This window comes from Triturus cristatus, chromosome 2_2 (assembly GCF_964204655.1).
Source record: "Triturus cristatus chromosome 2_2, aTriCri1.1, whole genome shotgun sequence".
Classification (NCBI taxonomy): domain Eukaryota; kingdom Metazoa; phylum Chordata; class Amphibia; order Caudata; family Salamandridae; genus Triturus; species Triturus cristatus.
In genome coordinates this window covers 287,736,567-287,757,905 of record NC_140582.1, presented here as the reverse complement: position 1 = coordinate 287,757,905, position 21,339 = coordinate 287,736,567, and positions in this window count along the sequence as shown.

Sequence of the window (21,339 nt, the reverse complement as noted above, 5' to 3'; positions counted from 1 at the left end):
AGGAAATGGGGTAGGGACTTGGACTTGGATAACAGAGGACAGGAGGGACATGGAGAGGTGCACCATACTGACCCTGCAGGGCAGGCATCAGGGTTTGCAGCAGCACAATACACCACACAGGGCATGCGGGACGGGAGTGCAGCACAATAATCCATAGAAAGCAAGAGGGAGGGGACTGGACCATGCACATGGACAACAGAGAACAGAGGGGCAAGAGGCAATGGTAGCTAGCTGACCATAATGGACAGACAGGAGAGAAAGCTGCAGCATCACAGACCATAAAGGGCAGGAGGGGCAGATCAGGGGCATTACAATGGAACAGACAAGCCAGGAGGGAGGGAGTAGGGGTCTGCACATGTAAACAGAGGGCTGGGGGCAAGGGGGCAGGGCGGGAGCAGCAAGATAGCCATGGAGATCAGGCAGGATGGGCACTAGAAGCAAGACACACCATGAAGAGCAACAGTGAGACTGTGATGGCATACACACAGACCATGGAGGGAAGGTGGGAGGGGTTCAGGGGCAGCTAACTGACCACACAGGGAAGGTGGGAGGGGCCATGGCAGCACAGAAGACCATGCATGGCAAGGGGGAGGGTTAGTGGCAGCACAATGGCTATGATGGGCAAGAAGGAGGGTGCAGGGGCATGCACAAAGGACGATGGAGGATAGAAGGGAGGGTCAGGACCTGTGCACAGACAAGAAAGTTCAGGGGAAGGGGCCTCACAACAGATCGCACGGGGCAGGCAGGAGGAGCAGTTGCAGCACAACAGACCAGGGAGGGCAGAAGGGTGTGGCAGTACAATGGACCATGTAGGACAGGAGGAAGAGGATAGGGGCATGGCATGTGGACAGGCAGGGTGGAGGTGGCAGGGACAGGTTACAGTCATCTGACAATGCTAGGCAGGTGGGAGGTGAGTGGCAGCTCAACAGAACACTCAGAGTAGATAGGAGTGGCAGGTCCGTGGAACATGGTGGGCAAAAAGGATGGAGCAGGGGCATGCACAAAGACATCGGAGGGCAGGGGGAAGGAGAATAGGGGCAGCAAGCTAAGCACAGAGTTTAAGCAGGAGGTCAATGATGGGGCACAGAATTGGGCAATGGAGGGCAGGAGGAGTGGACTGGTAAATCATACTAAATTGAGGGCAGTGGCAGCACATCAGACCATGCATGGCAGGAGGGAGGAGGCTAGTCCATGGATTCACACAACAGAGGATAGGGAGGAGGGGGATGGGGCAGCAAGCTAACTGTTCAGAGAAGGCGGGTATTAGGAACTTTATTGTTTTTAAAACGTGTGTCTGTGCGAACTACTTAAAATATGAACAAGTATGCAGCATAATCTCACTTTTATTCAGGAACAAGAGGACGTTTGTGACTGTGACTCCGGGCTCACTTGGCAGAATCACCCCCTGACCCTCCACCCCCTATCGCAAAATGTAATGCCCGTGAAAAGGGTAGGTGAACACAGTGTTATATAGAACATAGTCCTGAGAGCACGACTGAAAATGAAAACTAGATATAGTGTATGGTATAAACTATGCACCAAAAATTGTGATATAAGATGAAGCGGGCGTGAAATATAATATGCAATACATTGTGCGCAATGACAGATTCATTGGAGAGCGCGAGATAGCACAGGCACTAGCGCGTGCTATGCGATATGCGCCTTGGAGTGTAATATGCACAGGGCAGTGTTGTGTAATCTAACTAGTCTCTAAAGTTGTAATATAAAATATGTGCTGGGGAGTGTAACGTTGTATATGCACTGTGACAAAGATATGGATCCCAGATTGTAATATGTATGGCATAGCACTGTGCGTTATAACATAGGCATCGAGGAAGGCACGTTAGATGGGCCAATATAACCCGTGCGAAGACAAGTGTGGCATGACATATTCACGGGGTGGTGTTACAGTGCACATGGGCTAGAGAGTGTCATAGCATATGCACTAGCTAGTGGAATACAACACAGAGGTGTGTGGCACTCAGCAGGCAATGGTGGATGTAACACAGCATTGAGCTCTAGCAGGAGCGCGCTGTGACTCTCAAGTGATGTTCGTCCCCTTTCCAGAGAGTAAAATAAAAAGTATTACACATCCGGCAGTGGATGTGTGTTTTATTAACCGTGAGGGGGGTTTCTTGCATAGTTTTGGTCGAATTTTTGTCGAATCCCCTTTGAATGGCTTGGTGTGCATGTGTATTAAATGTGCCCGTCAATAGCTACCCATGTTTGTATAAATAAACAACAAGGGTGTCTACCGGGATTAGGCACGGTAGGGCATCAGACATGTCAGAGCTTCACTAGTGGTGTAAATACATTCCACATGGATTCATTGTATGCATAGTCTCCTTTTAATGAATATCACGCAAATCGTCATGGTGATAGGTACGTACGGTTTGTCCAGCATGTCCTAGGTGTGTCTATAAACATATATTTTTTAAAAATAATAAAAAACAGTGGCCGGCCCTGGGGATTGGGGTAAAATAAATATAATTAGGAGACAGGCTCTGGGGGATGGGGTCATCAGGGCCAATAAATTAGAATAAGAAGGGGAACCACACAGCCCCCTTCTTAAAAAATTAAAATAAATAAAAGACTGGCATCGTGCCGGAGGCCACGCCCCCTCCTTGCAGCACTCTGCAAATGCGCCCCCTGGCGAGTTGTAAGTTGGGGAATTAATTCCTCTTCAATACTGAGGGTCCCTGAGGGCCATCTAGCCCAACAGGCATCTCCAGTATGCGCCAGGGAGCTGCGCTGCAGATAGGTGTTCTGAGGCCAAGCCCCTTTTTACACCTCTCTGCAACGCAGCTCTGTGGCGCTTACTGGAGGTACCTAGTGGTCTAGTTTGACCCTAGGGACCCTTAGGATTCAAGGGGACTTAATCTCTCAACTTAGAACAGCCACAGGGCGCGTTTACACAGTGGTGAAGGGAGGGGACGGGGCCTGAGGTGACATGTGCAAACACGCACTATGGCACGTTTTAAATTGGGGATATAATTTTCCTTCAATACTGAGGGCCCCTGGGGGCTAACTAGCCCACCAAGTGCTTCCAGTAAGCGCCACTGAGCTGCATTGCAGAGAGGTGGTCCAGGCCGTGCCACTTTTTACACCTCTCTGCAACGCAGCTCTGTGGCACTTACTGGAGGTACCTAGTGGGCTAGTTGGACCCTAGGGACCCTCAGGATTCAAATGAACTTAATCTCCCAACTAAAAACGGACACAGGGCGTGTTTACACAGTGGTGAAGGGAGGGGACGGGGCCTGAGTTAACGTGTGCAAAAACCCCCTGTGGCCTGTTTTAAGAGGTAGTTTTAATCCCCCTGCCCTATTATATACTAGGGGCTTACAGAGGAGGTCATGCTAATCACAGGGGGACCCCAACGCATAATGTTCCCTAGTGTGTGTAGGTGTTTTCACTGTATTCTAAGTGTCTTTTAACATAGCACTGGCTCTAGGACTGGTTAGTCAGACTCAGTTACCACCAGTATCCGTCTGAAAAAGTTGAGGGTACAGGATGATTTTGCAACAAGGCTTCTTTCTGCTCTTCTTTTTGTTCTTTCTGCACGTTATCCTTCTTCCTGCACTTTTCTTCGTCTTTGAGGACTTCTGTTGCTTCTTTCTGCACTTCTTTTTTTTCTTTCTGTGCATTTTTTCTTCTTTCTTCACATGTCCTATCTCTGTAGGCATAGTTAGAAATTAGCATTTAAAAAACCTTTGGTTTCAGGCACGTTATAGTTAGGAATTAGCATTTAAAAAACCTCAGAAATACACTGAAAAAACCATAGGTTTCAGGGGTGTTATAGTTAGCTGGACTTTTCACTTTTACAAAACCATTGAAATTCCCTCGTTATAGTTAGTTCAGCTAACTATAACTCGCGCGCCCGCAATGCACTGCTGATGACGTCACATATTACATCACTCATGACATGGTCAGTGACATCACTCATGACATCACTGATGACATCTCAAATGACATCACTAATGACATCACTGATGACATCATCCTTGTGATAGAGTGGCAGACCTCCTCTCACCCTAATATAACCTTTGATACACACACTCAAAAATAGAGACTAAACTTTTCAAAACAATGGACATACCAATACTAGTTACAACAACCTCTTCAGTAATTCTAAGATCCACATACACATCCACTCATTCACCAACAGTCCTATACAGTCACTCATACATGTACTCACTCATCATATGTACTCATACACCTATACATCCTGTTACACAATGCCACTCATCCATAGAGTTACTCACACACATAGTCACTCATGCTAATAAAGAATCAAACATACATTTACTTGCATATACAGTTATACACACACCACCACACTTACTTCTACGGAAACTTACACATACTTAGTCTTTTAAATAATCACTTATAGAAACACATACTTATTCATACAGGAACTCTTTCAATCTCTCACTCTCACATATACCCACTTATATACACCAATAGTCACATATACTAGTTTAAAACATATGTAGTTACTCATAAAGACACTATTGAGACAGTCATTCACTCACTAACACACCCATACACACACTCATCCACCCATACAGTCCTACACACATGCTGTCTTTAACACATACAAAGAGTGAGTCACTCATTCATGCACCTATGCACTACGTAATACCCCCCACCGAACCATGCAGACACTCAGACTGATACTACAAAAAACAACTAATAACCTATATAGACACCCATGTAGCTACTCACCAACCCATGCAGCCACTTATACCCAAAGTGAGAGACTGATACAGATATTTACATATTTAAACAATACTCACTAAGCCATGTATTCACTATGATACACTTAATCAGTCAGTTACACAATCAATTTTTCAAAAACAAATCATCCATTTATACACTTATATACCCATTTATTCTTCCATCGACCTTGAGATATACATATATAAAACATATTTAATTTTCAGAAAAACACACATTCACTGGATGATGTCATCAGTGATGTCATTTGAGATGTCATCAGTGATGTCATGAGTGATGTCACTGACCATGTCATGAGTGATGTAATATGTGATTTCATCAGCAGTGCATTGCGGGCGCGCGAGTTATAGTTAGCTGAACTAACTATAACGGGGGAATTTCAATGGTTTTGTACAAGTGAAAAGTCCAGCTAACTATAACACCCCTGAAACCTATGGTTTTTTCAGTGAATATATATATATATATATATATATATATATATATATATATATATATATATATATATATATATATATATATGTAATATTTATATACCAATTTTATTGATTTTATCAATATATTAGTGGGTAACAATTACCCCAAACAGTTCAACCTACCCAAACAGTCATTTGGGATTTTTTCCAATAGTCTTGCTGATTATATATATGATAATATTGTTTCGACTTGTCCATGGAGACCAATTTAATACAACCAATGGTTATTACAATTAGGTCCGTGGCAAGAGAATAAGTTTAAAAACATTTTCTATAATTTTTAAAAATCTTTTTTGCACATGCACTTCACACTTTAGCACCTGTTTTCTAATTCATTTATGTTTTTTAGTATATTTATTGAGATTTCTTTCTTATATACAGTGTCAAATCCATGCAATAGACATTGGTCCATTGTACGATCCTTTTTGCATTAATGCTGCTATTTCGATAGGATCAGGCCTGGTGAAATCATATGTAGAAGGGTACTTCAGTGTCTTATAGGACTATAAGCAACTGGACTGTAATGTGCATTTAAGCAATTGATACAGTTGGTAGATATGATGTTTTTGCTTATGTGTTTAATATGCAATTAGGCAATTGATTTTTAGCTATAACCTAATATTTTGAAAGGCAAATATTCATTTGTTTTTATTATATAACCATCTAATGTTTATATATTTATTGTACAGGCTTTTTACACGATATATATATATTATTTTTCTATGTCTATTTTAACATGTGATCAGGCACTAGCACTTTAAAAAAGGTGAATCACTGGGTTAACGCTGTCATGTGATCAAGGCAGAGGAGCTGCTGAAACGTGTCATGGTGGAGTGTTTCCACTTGCAATAAAACAAGATAAGCACTCATTGGGGTCCACTCTCGTTTTGTTTTCAGCAAAAAAGAAATGCAGAAGAGCGAGGATTCTTCATATATATGGCGGCAAAAAGGCACAGAATAAAATAATTCAGCACTTACTCATGGTCCGTGTCCGTATATGCTGTGACGGTGTGGAGTTACAATTGCAGCTGTTCTACGGAATAACTCATATACATATATATATATATATATATATATATATATATATATATATATATACTATTTTGTGAGCAATAAATCAACTTATGCCAACCAAAAGTGGAGTTCCGCAAAGGTGTCGGGCAGACATCGTAATAAGGCCCTTAATTTTTCATCTGTGGGATCCTCCAATCAACCAATCAGGGACTACTCTGTTCTAGTATCCATGTAGAAACACCCTCCTATGTGTGTTCTATATTTAAAATAGGCCCAGTGACCAGGAATCACCACACCAATCTTCTGTGAAATTGTGTGAAATAAAACATAGGAAGTGCCTCACATAAGCAATCAACCCGGAGCTTATTGGCAGGTTCTCACAAATTTGCTTACTTTGTCATCATGGGAAACATTCCTGTGAATGTGGGGAACCAATACCCAAACAAGGTCAGAAAAATGTTGTATGTGTGTGTGTCTATATATCCCTAGTGTGTATGTCACACATCTCAAAACCTCCTTAAGTCCTCATACGGGAAGGAGAACATTCTTCCTCACAAGAAAAGAGATTAAAAATGAGTCGTGTGTTGCATGTAGCACCTGTCTTTAATTTTTTATGCACCGGACCAAATGGCCACCAGGGTGCTTGGTCCAATCTAGTTTGCCAACACTGAAGGCTACTCTCTGTGTTCAACTATAGTTTGTTCCCCCATGGACCCCTATGGCCTACTTGTAGGTGCTCACCTGGTGGCCATATGGTCCGATGTACACTTGGGTGAAAGATGGTCCTCATTATCTGATGAAATGGTGAGGGGGGAGTTATAGTGACCTTAGGGAAATAGTTATAGTTACTGGCGATAACTGTTGGAGGATGGGTTATTGGTAGGGGTAAGTATGCACCTACTGCTAGCAAGAAGGCCATTCACGCAATATAAGTTCCAGACAAGATCTCAATACATTAGCCTCTGGCTCGACCCTTGGTAGCTGGCTGCAACCAGACAGGCTTAACTCAGAACACAGGTATGTAAAACATGTAAATGCACCAATACATTAAATAAGTAAGACATACCACACAATAAAAATCCCACACCAATTTATAAAAACAGGACATATTCTTATCCTTAAAATGATACCAAAATTAGAAAAATCCATTGTAGGGAACTGTAGATATGAATGTTTAAAGATTAACCACTTTATAGTGCTTAAAAACACATAGCACCAACTTGAGACATCTGGGGTCGTACTATACAAGTGCCCCAGGGGAGCAATGGGGCATTTTGGTATTACAGAAGGTGCCACAGACTCTTGTGTGGCCCCTTCTGTAATACAGATAGTGCTGGCGCACAAAAAACACCAGCGCTATTTTCAGATAGCTTTCCCTCATTTGCATGAGGCGTGCCCCTTGCACATGAGGGAATCCCTTTGCCTCTGTGTCCGCGCCATATTACAGACATGGGCGCAGTGGCAACGAAGTTCTCAGGGGGTGTACTGACAGTGCACCACCTAAAAGGTGGGGCATTTCAGTGTGCCCCCTGATGGCAGGCCTCTGGAGGAGGCAAAGGGGGTCCCATGGACCCCCCAGACATCCTCTTGCAGGCTTATGCAGTCACTCACTGCACCCGCCTGCAATGGGATCTCTATTCCCCCTTCAAAGTGCATGCAGGTTGCCATCTGCACTGTGAAAACACAGGAATGTGCTGCTGCCAGGGCAGCATAAATTCGTGGCTGCCCTGGGGGCAGTGCATTCACCAGAATGCGGTGCATTTTCCTTTATTGCGCTGGGTGCACCTTTTGAGACGAGCATGACCAGGACAAAGTCAAAGTTTGAGGCCAGGGTGGAGCCCTGGTTGGATACACTAAGCAGTAGTCTCCGTTCAATATTTTACCTTCACACTTAGAAACTTTTCTGGAGGATTTCCTCTCAATGGAGCTCCCGATCGACTCTTGGAAGTCTTAAGCCCCAGAGCTTTCAGCTGGATGAACCTGAAATCCAGGCTGGAGTGCGGTTGAAAGTAGTCGGCCTGACTCTTGACGCTGGGCCAGTCCACTTATTGAGTTTTCTCCAAAAGTTCCTCCAAACTTCTCAAAACCTCTGGAACTTCTTACTGAAGTTTCTTTTGATGGTTCACAGTGTCCAAAACACAAACCCAAGGATCTAGAAGCTCTGAGATGGTCCTTGGAAGTGGGGACTACAGTTCTCACAATGCACCTGTCTCAATCCTTAAAAGTCCACTCGATACACTGCAGGCTGGGTACTTCTTGAGGGAGATGGGGCAGGGAGGCACTGTTAACATGTTGATTTCAGGCAGTCCACTCCTAATCCTTTTTGAAGCAAATGCAAAGTCCTCAGGGCTGAACTTCCAAGTGTGCAACAGGGGCATTCCTTCAGGGAGCGATCCTGTGTGGTGCAGAAAAGGGTTCCAGCAGGGCAGTCCTTGTAGTTTCAGGCAGCAAAATCGAATTCCGAACTAGAACTGAACTCAGAACTGAGTTTCTCTGCAACTCTAACATATGTATTCAATGATCTGCAGTGATAATCTGGGAGGCACCCTGTCCAATGGTGTGTCGGGTGCCACCCAAAAGCATGACAGCTTCCTCCAAACTGTGGCATATTCTTGTCCCACAAAGCACTGCACTTTAAAATTAAAGATGGAGATTTTCTCTTCTTTGGAGTAAGAGCTGGCTTAACTAACCCACTGCTGTGGCTCATTTCCATGAACCTTCCCGCTTCACCACCTGCAAATTCCATTACCGGGCCTGCCATCTGGCTTCGGTTGCAGGAAGAGGGGGTGGTAGGACTGGTATTCCTTACTGTCTGGCTCTCTCTTTGAAGCCCAGTTTGATTAACCCAGCACTCTTTCTGACCAACCCTCTGCAGCTCCAGAGCTCCCTCTCGCAGATAACCTCTGCTCTATGCGGCCACCTATCACCTCATCAAAGCAGCCTGGCTAAACCTGACCAATTAGGAGAGAGTACTTTAAGGCTGCATTTTGGATCACAGAAAAGAAAGCTCTATAACTTATTTTCAGTATTAGTTATGATAAATTCAACAGTGGCAAGTTGTTATATTTATCATTGCCAATCTCTTAAGTTTTTTAATGACATTTTAAGCTTCTTCCTAGCAATAATTATAATTTAATAGCATATTCCACTGTTAGCCTATAGAGCCAATAATCTACAATGGGGAAAACACATTTGGCAGTGTTCTCCCTCTCACCAGGGCTTATAAAACATGTTTTATAATGTCCCTGCTTATAGTTGCAAGGCACCCACCCCCGGGGCACCTACAGACCCCCCAGGATATAGCGGCACGGATTCGCAAATTTAGCGGCACAAATATGGAAATTTAGCGGCACAAATATTGAAATTTAGCGGCATTTTTGCGGCACTTTATTTTACTCATAATCATTCATTTTCAGCCTTAAATCAATGGAAACTCTTTTAGCAGAGTATTCCACTTTGAATAGGAAACCTGGAATATGGAACAGAGGAAGCAGCCCACAGGTGAAGGCTGTTACCCTTTGGAAATGCAATTCTCCATTTGCTTTAGTATAGGTTGGTAGCGGTTATCACACCTTTTGACACATTGCGGGTTCGGTGTTTGGCACATCCTTAACCCTTTTCTCGCCTGAAAGTCTGAGGGCGGCTGGACACCGCTTTCGTGGACAAGCCATGGCCCTTTGAGCAGGTCCGAGAAGGTCCACTGTGAGAAAAATAACTGACTTTATTAGTATGCAAACCTTTTGAAATCCTACCACTGCCCATTTATTTTAAAGCTCGAAATGATTCTGGTGCTCCCGGTTTGCTGGGCCATCAGATGTCTTGAGTAGATCAGATGCTGCCTCCACCTCACAGAACTGTATGGACAGCAGGTGACCTGATTGAGGGGAGAAGAGTTTAATGGGGATTTGTTTTCGATACCCCTGTGGGCAGGCGCGCAACACCCATTGGACGCAAAGGGCTTCAGCCACCCCCCGTCGTGTGTGGCAACCCGGACAGCTTCCCGGACACACATAGCCGCACCCGAGCACTTCACAGGTCTTTTAAAGGCCATTTGCATGTTAATGAGGCCTCGCTGTTGTTTCACCCCTTCTAAGAGCCCCTGCAGCTCCACTCTGCCTATTGCTTAAAGATTCAGCCCCCCCGAAGTTTTTCTTAGCCCCCCCCCCCCCGAAATTTGGCTCTAGTTACGCCTCTGCCTGTGGGGGCAGAACATCATCGACTACGGGATTAGGTTCAGGGGTTGTACATTGCTGATTTCGCAGGCACTTTTGTAAAAATTGCGGCATTTTTACAAAAGTGCCGATTTTGCGGGCACTTTTGTAAATATCGCTGCATTTTTACAAAAGTGCCGATTTCGCGGCAAGCCGTGAAATCGTGAAATCGCAAAATCCTGGAGGGTCTGCACAATATGCTGAACTGCTTTAAGGCGACGAGGCTGAGCTCCCGGACAGTCCTTTCTCTCTTGCCTCTTAAAACAAGCATTTTCAATGCAATAGGTCTCGCATTTACGCGAGTTTGAGCTATGGACATTGCAAATGATAATGCCTTTTATTTTTGTTTTCGTTTTTAAAACATAAATAAAAGGCATAGTCATTTACAATGCCAATTGCTTAAAGTTGCGTAAATGCGAGACCTATTGCATTGCAAATGCTTGTTGGAGTTGGGTTGAGGCGCATTTATTTAATTTCGCTCAGTTATAACTGGAAACTCGGCAATTGGGGCACCAGCCTATGAGCTGCCCCGTTGTACCCAGATTCAATAGACATTGAGATCCAGGCTCTTCATAATAAGATGTATCATTTTTGTATGACACCTCTGCCATATTTTGTAAATATTGCAGTAAAAAGTACTAAGAGAGTCGATGTTCTCCGATTTCACCTGAGCAAAGCGACAAAAGATGGCCTTGGTTGTAAAGTCAATGTAAAACTGTATCGCTTATTATGAAAGTGTAATAAAAATGTTTAATTTAAATGTCGGCCACAGGTGTTAGAAGGTGCTTGATTGATTTGTGCGTCATATTTTAAGTGCTATTTTTATTTACCTGTAAATAAAACTTCTAATCTTTTTTGCAGTCTAGCACTGGCTGGACATCAAATTTATTGGGGGTCTATTTGTCATGTTGTATGTGTGTTTCACCCCCTGCCACCGCTTAGGGTAAGGTTTGAGTGCTCGACTTCACCACCCAGGAGGAATCAAGCGCCTGAGGGAAATAATGTGGCTATTTAATTGGAGTAAAGTGGAGACCGCCATTAGTGTTTTATGTCAAACTTGTATTCCTTATCGAAAGCCTGCGTTCAGCTCTGCAGGGTACCTCAGGCATAGTGTGTCAAGTTTTCAGGATCACCGCTGGAATCTTTTTAAAGTTATGGTGCTAACATTTGTAGTAAGGAACCCCAGTACCCACAGAAGCGTACGTCTGCAAACATGAACAAGCATGGTAATGAATGGGTGAGGTGGAGAGGGGAGAGGACACATGAGAAGATGATGTTTGGGTGAGGTTGTGGTAAGTTTGCGGTAGGGTTGTACATTGCTGATTTCACAGGCACTTTTATAAAAATTGCGGCATTTTTACAAAAGTGCCGATTTCGCGGGCACTTTTGTAAAAATCGCGGCATTTTTACAAAAGTGCCGATTTCGCGGCAAGCCGCGAAATCGCGAAATCGCGAAATCCTGGAGGGTCTGCCTAAGGGAGACATTGGGTGCGACATATGTAAAAATAAGGTAGATCACCACTTGATATTACCTGTACCACAAAAGTCGAATTTTCATGTAGTTTACTTTTAAAGACAGTCTGCAAAGCAAGGCTGCCTTTCAAAATGACAGCAGGCAACCCAATAGTGCACACTCCAGCACAGGAAATCTACTTGACCTCTAAATCCCCTGTCTTATTATATATTAGGGACTTATAGGTAGTTTGTATCCCTCCTGCCCTATTATATACTAGGGACTTCCAGGGTCTGTCATTGACAATTGTAATTATACCTAATTACCATATGCCTTATTAATCAGAAGACTGTGCCCGGGGCCTGGTTAGCAGAGCCCGGGGCACAGTCTGCGTCAGTTACCACCAGTATCAGTCAAAAAGTGGGGGTGAACAGGGCAAAAGGATGACTTTCTCACAATAACTATAAGTGAAACTGCTGAATTTCTATGGTTTAGTGTGTGTACAATCTAAACCTAAATATAATGTCCCATTGCATTTTTGTTTTTAGTGAATTTCTATGTTTTTTAAAATCCTATTTCCTAACTCTAACATCCCTGTAACCTTTGTTTTTTCAGTGAATTTGTAAGTTTTTTAATGCTATTTCCTAACTATAACACCCCTGTAACTCTTGTTTTTTCGGTGGATTTCTATGGTTTTTAAATGCTATTTACTAACTATAATGTCTCTTAAATCTGGGTCTGTGTGTGGGTGTGTGAGTGCTTGTGTGGGTGTGTAAGTTGGTGTATGAGTGTTTGGTGGGTGTGTCAGTACATGTGTAAGTGGGTGTGTGAATGCCTCTGTGAGTCTCTGAGTAGGTGTATGAGTAGCTGTATGAGTGTGTAAGTAGGTGTGTGAATGGTCTCTGAGTGGGTATGTGAGTGACTATATGGGTATGTGAATGGTTTTCTAGGTCTCTGTGTGGGTGTGTGAGTAGCTCTATGGGTGTGTGAATGGGGAGGTGAATGTTTGTGTGGGTGTGTAAGTATGTGTGTGTGAGTGCATGAGTGCATGTGTGACTGGCTATGAGAGTCTGTGAGTGGGTGTGTGAGTGGTTTTGTGGGTCTCTGAGTGGCTGTACAAGGGTGTGAGTGTGTGCATGGGTGAGTAAGTGGATTTGTGAGTGTGTGTGTGAGTGCCTGTGTAGGTCTGAGAGTAGGCTTGTGAGTGGTTCTTTTTGTCTCTGAGTCAGTGTGGGCCCGATACACAGAACAAACTTAAGACAAAATCCTAAACTTAGTACCACTTTGGTATTCACAGAATGCACTTACTACTTCTGGTATTCACAGAATGAACTTACTACTTTTGCGATTCACAGAATAAACTTACTACTTTTGCTATTCACAGAATGGATTTACGACTACTAACTTTACGTCCGCACTCGGGCCGGAAATTCCTGGAGGCGGAGCTTCCGGCCCAGAGGCGGGGCTTCCGGACCGGAGGCGGAGCTTCCAGCCCGGAGGTGGGGATTCCGGACAGTGGCGGAGAATTAGCCATGGCCAAAATCTCCACCTCCGGGCCGGAAGCCACACCTCCGGGCCGGAAGCTCCGCCTCCGGGCCGGAATTTAGTAGTAAGTTCATTCTGTGAATACCAGAAGTAGTAAGTGCATCCTGTGAATACCAAAATGGTACTAAGTTTAGGATTTTGTCTTAAGTTTGTTCTGTGAATCTAGCCCTGTGTGAGTGGCTGCATGAGCATGTGAGTGGGTGTGTGAGTGTTTGTGTGGGTGTGTAATTAGATGTGTGAGTGGGAGTGTAAGTATGTGACTGGCAGCATGAGTTTGTTAGTGTGTCAGTGTAGTAGTAGTACATTTTATTTGGTTGAAATGACCATCAAAGTATACACAAAAAAGCATAAAAGCAAAAGTACCATTTTCTAATACATAAAAAGATAATACATGCGACTCGTTTAAAAAATCTATGTGCACCAAGATGCAGCATCATCATAATGTCCCTGTTAAAATTACAGTTGAATGGTACCTCTTAAAAAGACTCACTAAGTAATTTCTTATGATGGATAGCATTTCTCCAGGCAGTAAAAATATTATTAACGCTCACAAAACAAATGTGAAAAATACGACAAGCACTAAAATGCAAAATATTTTAAGATATGGGTTACTTTAAAAAACAGGCAATAAAAACAGATAACTATGGGCTTGTAGTTTTTCTTTGCCTTAAGCTGCATTTAAAACGTATCTGCAATAAGCTTCCTATACGTTTTACAAATAATATCCGCAGATATGCGTTGGAGGTTGTGCAACAAATGCATAAAGTGACCGTGCATATTGCTAATGTGCAAGTGTGCGACAATATTTCAAGAAAAGGAGCATATCAAATTATTAAACACATCAATCAATAGCATTTTTAAAAGAATTGTCCCTTAAACCACACTGCTTGTAAAAATTTGCTCACAGCATATACTACATTTAGCAACATGGCAATGTTTAAAATCCTAAAGGCTTCCAAGTGACTACGAGTGGCCATGCTGCGGCGGATTGGAACTAACCAGTTCAGATTTTCAGTTCAGAAAACTTTATTCGATCTTTATCAAGTACGATCATAAAAGTACATAAAAACAGGAACAAGCTTCGAGTTACACCCATGACCAGCATGCTGTGACATTTCATAGGTTCCAGGAATACAAAAATTATTTTAAAAGGTAATACATTCATTATAAAATTCCTTGTGTACATACCCAGATACCAAGTTAAGATGTCAATTGAAATAGATTATAGTTAAAAAGCAAAGGGAATATGAAACAGTAAACACCAAGGCCAATTAAAATCCTGAAGACTTTCTTGTTTTCACATAGGCCCATAAGAATGACACTACTGCAAAACAAACTAGAGGGTCGGGAAGTGATTTTAAAAATACAATGCTACCCTACATTGTTTAAAGTTTTGGGGCTTTATGATTGGTGTGATGTACTTTTTCCTTTCTCTCTGGTAAAATCCACAGAATAATATTAAATGGAGGTGTGATTGAGGAGAATTCATATCGCAGGGACAGAGGGACAGCTCTGAGTGGGTAAACCTTTTTGCTGGGAACCATAGCATCAAAGGTATCACATTCAGGCAAAGACGCAATAATTTGAATTTATGTTGCGATAGTGGACCATCCTCTAGATAGAAGTATCCTCCCTCTTAAGATGGAAGGAACTAATTGATAGGTGAGAACTGACTTTTACTATAGTTCTACTCCCTACGGTTATATTGGGCCTTCAATGTAAATGCATTCACTAACCTTTGTCATGACGTCAGTCTACAGACTGCTGGGTCCTTAAATAAATCTTTCATCCCCATTGCATTCAGTTTTAGTTCAACCCTCTGATCCTTTTATAATTTTCTAATCTTAGACAGTCCCTTATTATATTTTGAGTTAAGAACATTGTGTCCCTACGCGAGATGGAATGCCACAACAAAATGTGGGGCTAGTCTGATTACGTCTGTAATGTAGGATAAGCCCAACTCCATGCGTAGTATTTAATCTGTGAAAGATTGTGGAAGAGACACCAGTGTTTTCAAAAAAGTATTCTCAATAGATTGGAGTTGATCCACTTGGGCCTTCCCCTAGACACCAGCCCCATAAGTGGCCGCAGACTTAGTTTTAGTGTGATAAATATGTTTAATGGCTGCTAATGGTTTCACACCCATCCTAGATATGAATGCTTTTATCACCGCTAGGGTCCTTTCCATTACCAGGGCCCTCCCCTCAACGAGCCGTGGCCATGTTTGTTTATTATGGAATAGTACCCCTAGGTAAGGGAAGGATTCAACCACCTCTATTTTCCCTGTTTCCGTGTAAAGATAAGGTAATTTATCGCGAGCACCCCCCGCTATAATTGTGAATAACTTTGTCTGGCTAACCTTCAAGTCTAATGCACTCATGAAGGCCAAATAGGCAGTGATGAGATGTTAAAGCCCTTTCCCTGTTCTGGCGATCATAACCGCATCATCAGCATAAGCAAAAATCGGCAGCCGAGTAGAGCTAGATATCGGGAGGACCCGGGTTGCACCGGGGAGGGCCTTCTCCACACCGTTCGTGTAGATGGAAAAAAGGAATAGTGTGAGGATACAGCCCTGTCTAACCCCCTCAAGATTTTGAATGGGTGAGTGCATTTCCCATTTTTCCAATATCTGACTGATGCGGAGGCATCGGTATAAAGTTGCCGGATTAAATCAATTATGGGCTGATCAATCCCCATCCCCTCCATTGTATACCAGAGTTTAGGATGGGAAAACACAGTCAAATGCTGTTGAAAGGTCAATAAAGGCAAGATAAATTTTCCCACCCTTAGCTATGGCATACTTATTCATAATCAGTGAAACGTTAAGGCACTGGTCCACGGTACCTTTTCCTCGCCGAACCCCGTATTGGGGCTGCATTAGTATTTCCATATCCAGTGCCCAGACCTCCAGCCTCAATAGGAGAAGCCGGCCCAAGAGTTTTCCTTTTGTATCTAAAAGTGATATGGGTCTATAAATTTTGGGACTTCCTCTATCTCCTTTTTTGTAAATAGGAACAATTACGCTAGTTTTCCATGAAGGGGTGGGTCCTACTACAGCTATATTATTAAAGACATTAGTCAATAAAGGGATCCACAGATCATCATAATTGTCCTGAAAATAATCTATTGGGACCCCATCAGGTCCAGCGGCCTTCCATGCACTACATGCCTGTATCCCATTCCTCACTTCAATAAGTGAAAATGATAAGGTGTCCTGCATAATTAGGCGTGCTAAGATGGATGGTTGAGCAATAGAGGTGATGGACAAAAAAATATTAACAAAATGTTCCACCCATTCCTCTTCTCTTACGTTTGAATCTAGCTTGGGGTCCTTCTGGGTTTTGAAGTACGGTGAATTAATTATACCCCAGAACTCTCGACTGTTACCTGAGGGAATTGCGTGGCCAAGCTTTTCCTAAATCTCCTCCCTCAATCTCCTCTCCCTATCCCTTCAAGCCAGTTTATATTGAGTATGGGGTAATGCTATCTGGCCTTGGTTTCTTGGTTGAGTTTTAATGGCAGTGTTAAGTGCCTTCCTGGTCCTTGAGCAGTTGGAATCAAACCAACCTTTGACTTTAGTGTTTTCATCTGTTCTCTGACGAGTCAATGCCATCTTAATATGTTCTAGTAAATCCCTAAAGGAAGAAACCAGAACACTTGGGGTGGTTCCCACGTCTAGGCATGTGCTAATGCTAGTCTGGGCAGATGTTATTATTTCCGGGACCAGCTTGAGCTTATCTGTTGGAGCCCATTGAAGTTGATAACCGTTTTTCCTAGCCAGTAATGGGAGATCTATAGTCTGGTGTCTACTCTTTACCCTACTAGTTCACAAGTTAAAATTGCATGAGCACCAAAACCCATGAATTGGGCATCAGTGTTTCTAAAAGTATCATAAGAAGGGTTAAAAACCATGATAAAATCAATTGTTGATTCCTGTGCTTCTCGGCGAAATGTTTTCATAGGGGAGTCCTCTAAGTTGTCCCAGATGTTAAGTATGGCCATATTGCTGGTGGACATAGTCTTATTAAGACTTCCCATAATTACAATGCTGAAAATGGAGGACGGGGTTTCCCATCAAATCAGTCAAACCACAGACAGTATTGTGGTTATATCTGTACGGGTGAATATTAAAATCTCCAATCCAGGATATGGTTGGCACCTCAGCTTTCTTATTAAGAGCTAATGCCTCATCAATCCCCAAATTTTCTTCATCTATGACCATATGCATAGTGGGTCCAAAATTATTATTATAGAAATGTATTAGAACCCAAGTACCTTCATTTGGATACTCAAGAATAAGGAGGTGAAAAAAGGAGTTCCTATAATCAAACATCCTCACTTTCAGTGTATTTGGGGTTAGCGTTAGGAGGCCCCCCCTTGGATCTATCTGCAGCAGACGGAATTGCCTTTGTCTGGATGGACCGTAAACCTTTGATGAAGATTGGAACTAATCATTTGTGGCATATAAATTGATACTCTCTACATAAGAACAATGGACCCGATTCACAGAACTAACTTAAGACAAAATCCTAAACTTACTACCATTTTGGTATTCACAGAAGGCACTTACTCATTTTGGTATTCACAGAAGGCACTTACTCATTTCGGTATTCACAGAAGTTAGGAGTCCTAACTTTAGGACTCCTAAATGCCTTCTGTGAATACCGAAAGTCTTAAAATTAGGATTTTTCTCAGTTTAGTAGTAGTATAGTTAGGACTCCTAACTTTAGGACTCCTAAATGCCTTCTGTGAATACCGAAAGTCTTAAAATTAGGATTTTTCTCAATTTAGTAGTCCTAAGTCTAACTTAGGACTACTAAATTGAGAAAAATCCTAATTTTAAGACTTTCGGTATTCACAGAAGGCATTTAGGAGTCCTAAAGTTAGGAGTCCTAACTATACTACTACTAAACTGAGAAAAATCCTAATTTTAAGACTTTCGGTATTCATAGAAGGCATTTAGGAGTCCTAAAGTTAGGAGTCCTAAACTTAGGACTACTCTTAAACTGAGAAAAATCCTAACTTTAAGACTTTCGGTATTCACAGAAGGCATTTAGGAGTCCTTACGTTAGGACTCCTAACTTCTGTGAATACCGACATGAGTAAGTGCCTTCTGTGAATACTAAAATGAATAAGTGACTTCTGTGAATACCAAAATGGTAGTAAGTTTAGGATTTTGTCTTAAGTTAGTTCTGTGAATCAGGCCCAATATATGTTTCTCATCTTCATTACTTGAGCCACATGCAGGGCCGATTTTGAGATAGTACACCATTTACTTGTAAATGACCTCAGTGATAGAATTCCATAACAAAATCGTATATGCAAATTCCTAGTTAAAGATGGGAATATTAAATCTACAAATTCTTCAAACATTGGGTATTGTTCACAGGCTAGAAATGTACTGGTTGAAGACCCACTACAGCAATTCACAACATAACGGTCATTAATATAAGCCCAATATCTAATTTTTAAGAGATTGCTATCATTTTTTGTAATAGTATTAGGGTCATCCCACAAATTCTGCATTCCTAGTTTAGAAAAACAGCTTGAGACGGATTTGACCCATGGGATATCCCTGGATCCTGGGAGATTCAATAACTCTTGTCAGTGAATCTTTAAAAACTCCAAGTTCAGGTGTAATCCAGATTCGGATCCAATAGTCTAGGGTTTTTAAAACAGCTAGGTCAGTGGCTCTTTTTATCCCAACATCAAAAAACATGGGGGTTAGTGGTGAGATGGAAGGTAACCCTAATAATTTCCTAATAAAATTATTCTCAGCAATCGTCAATGAATGTAAATTGCCACAACCCCAGATCTCTGCCCCATAGAGAGCGGCTCCCTGTACAGTTGCACAGAAAGTTTCCACAGCAGGGGAAATTATATGCAACATAGTTTGATAGTAAAACCTTGAAATAGCATTAGATCTGTGTTCAATCGTTAATGTAGATTTTTCCAATTGACTCGTCCACCTTAAATTATCCATGAGTCCAACTCCTAAGGGGTCGATTCCGATGCCGGGTCGGACAGCTCTCCCAGAGCTGTCCGTAGCCTTACGTGCGACTGATACGTACCCGTAGCCGGTCTGTCCTGTAGAGGAAGTGCGATGCGCACAACTGCGTCGGAGCCGTAACTCCTAATGCCGAACCGAGTCGGCCAGAAGCAGTATCCATAGCAGTTTCCGGCTTGACAAGTACGATGCGTACTTCCTACGCGCCGGACGGGTCGCCACGTACGGGACGTCACAGCATCCGGAAAACAAGCATATCAGCTGCGATTCGTGCCACAACTCAATGCACGGCTACGAGACGAACCAGCTTGCAGCGGGTTCAAGACGGAGCAACAAGCAGCATGTACAACACGAACACAACATGAATCCCATTGCACAGGTCATTCCAGTACTCTACATCTACGACCGGATCAGGAACCGACGCCGAGGGCGCAGGCGGTAAGTCAGACACCTACCACACAAACAAACGACACGTACCCGCAAAGTGGCGCACACACACAGGGGATCCACATCCTGGCCACTAACAACAGGCCAACATAGGGGTTGTATGGCCAGCACCACTACCACCCCCACCCATAGGGCTTATGTTTCCCATCACTACTGCCCCCCCCCAGCCATAGGGGACCTGTTGCCCATCACTACAGCCACCCCACCCATAGGGGACCTGTTGCCCATCACTACTGCCACCCCCACTTATAGGGCTTATGTTACCCATCACCCCTGCCACCCCCAGCCACAGGGCATATGTTGCCCATCACTACTGCCACCCCCAGCCATAGGGCTCATGTTCCCCATCACTACTGCCACCCCCACCCATAGGGGACCTGGTGCCCATCACACCTGCCACCCCCACTCATAGTGTACCTGTTGCCCATCACTACTGCCACCCCCAGCCATAGGGGACCTGTTGCCCATCACTACTGCCACCCCCAGCCATAGGGGACCTGGTGCCCATCACTATGGCCACCCCCACCAATAGGGGACCTGTTGCCCATCACCCCTGCCACCCCCACTCATAGGGCTTATGTTGCCCATCACCCCTGCCACCCCCGGCCATAGGGCTCATGTTCCCCATCACTACTGCTGCCCCCACCCATAGGGGACCTGGTGCCCATCACCCCTGCCACCCCCATTCATAGTGTACCTGTTGCCCATCACTACTGCCAGTCCCAGCCATAGGGGACCTGTTGCCCATCACTACTGCCACCCCCACTCATAGGATGAGTGATGGGCCGCACATCCATCATAATCCAATATTAGGTATGTCAGCAAAATACATTCCCCCTAACATCATGACAACAGTATGTAGTCTGTGACAAATGCCCACAACAGTGATTATGACTTCGAACATACGATGTAACTAACAGCACATGTGTGACCAACAAATGAGTGTGCCCTACACAAGGCAAGCATCACCATAGCACTGTGTCAATGTAAAGAGAACACCCCCTCACTGTGTAGATCAAAAGTTAAGTGTGGGCTTCCAAACTGCAGCAGATGTTGAGCATTGTGGTGATGGGGTCTAAACCCCCCCTCATCACAGAGACCAAAAGGTAAGTGTCATCATGGTCAAAGCTACAAATTACAAACAGCATGTATGATCCCTGCTCCCATCACATTAAACACTTCTGGGGCGAAGTAGTGGTTGTGTCCCATTCCCACAGAGATGTGGTGAGGCTAACAGTGCTGCGAAAATATAACACACTCTCGGACATGTGCAGATAGGCACCACACATGGGGGCTGACAATGCATACAGTGTACAATGACACAAGAGCAGAAGTGACCATCACAAAGCATACACAAATCTCGAAAATAGACACACTAATCAAACAACCTGTGTAGACTGTAGGTGTCAGCTCACAAACTCCCATTCCATGACAGCAATGGCACCTAACAAC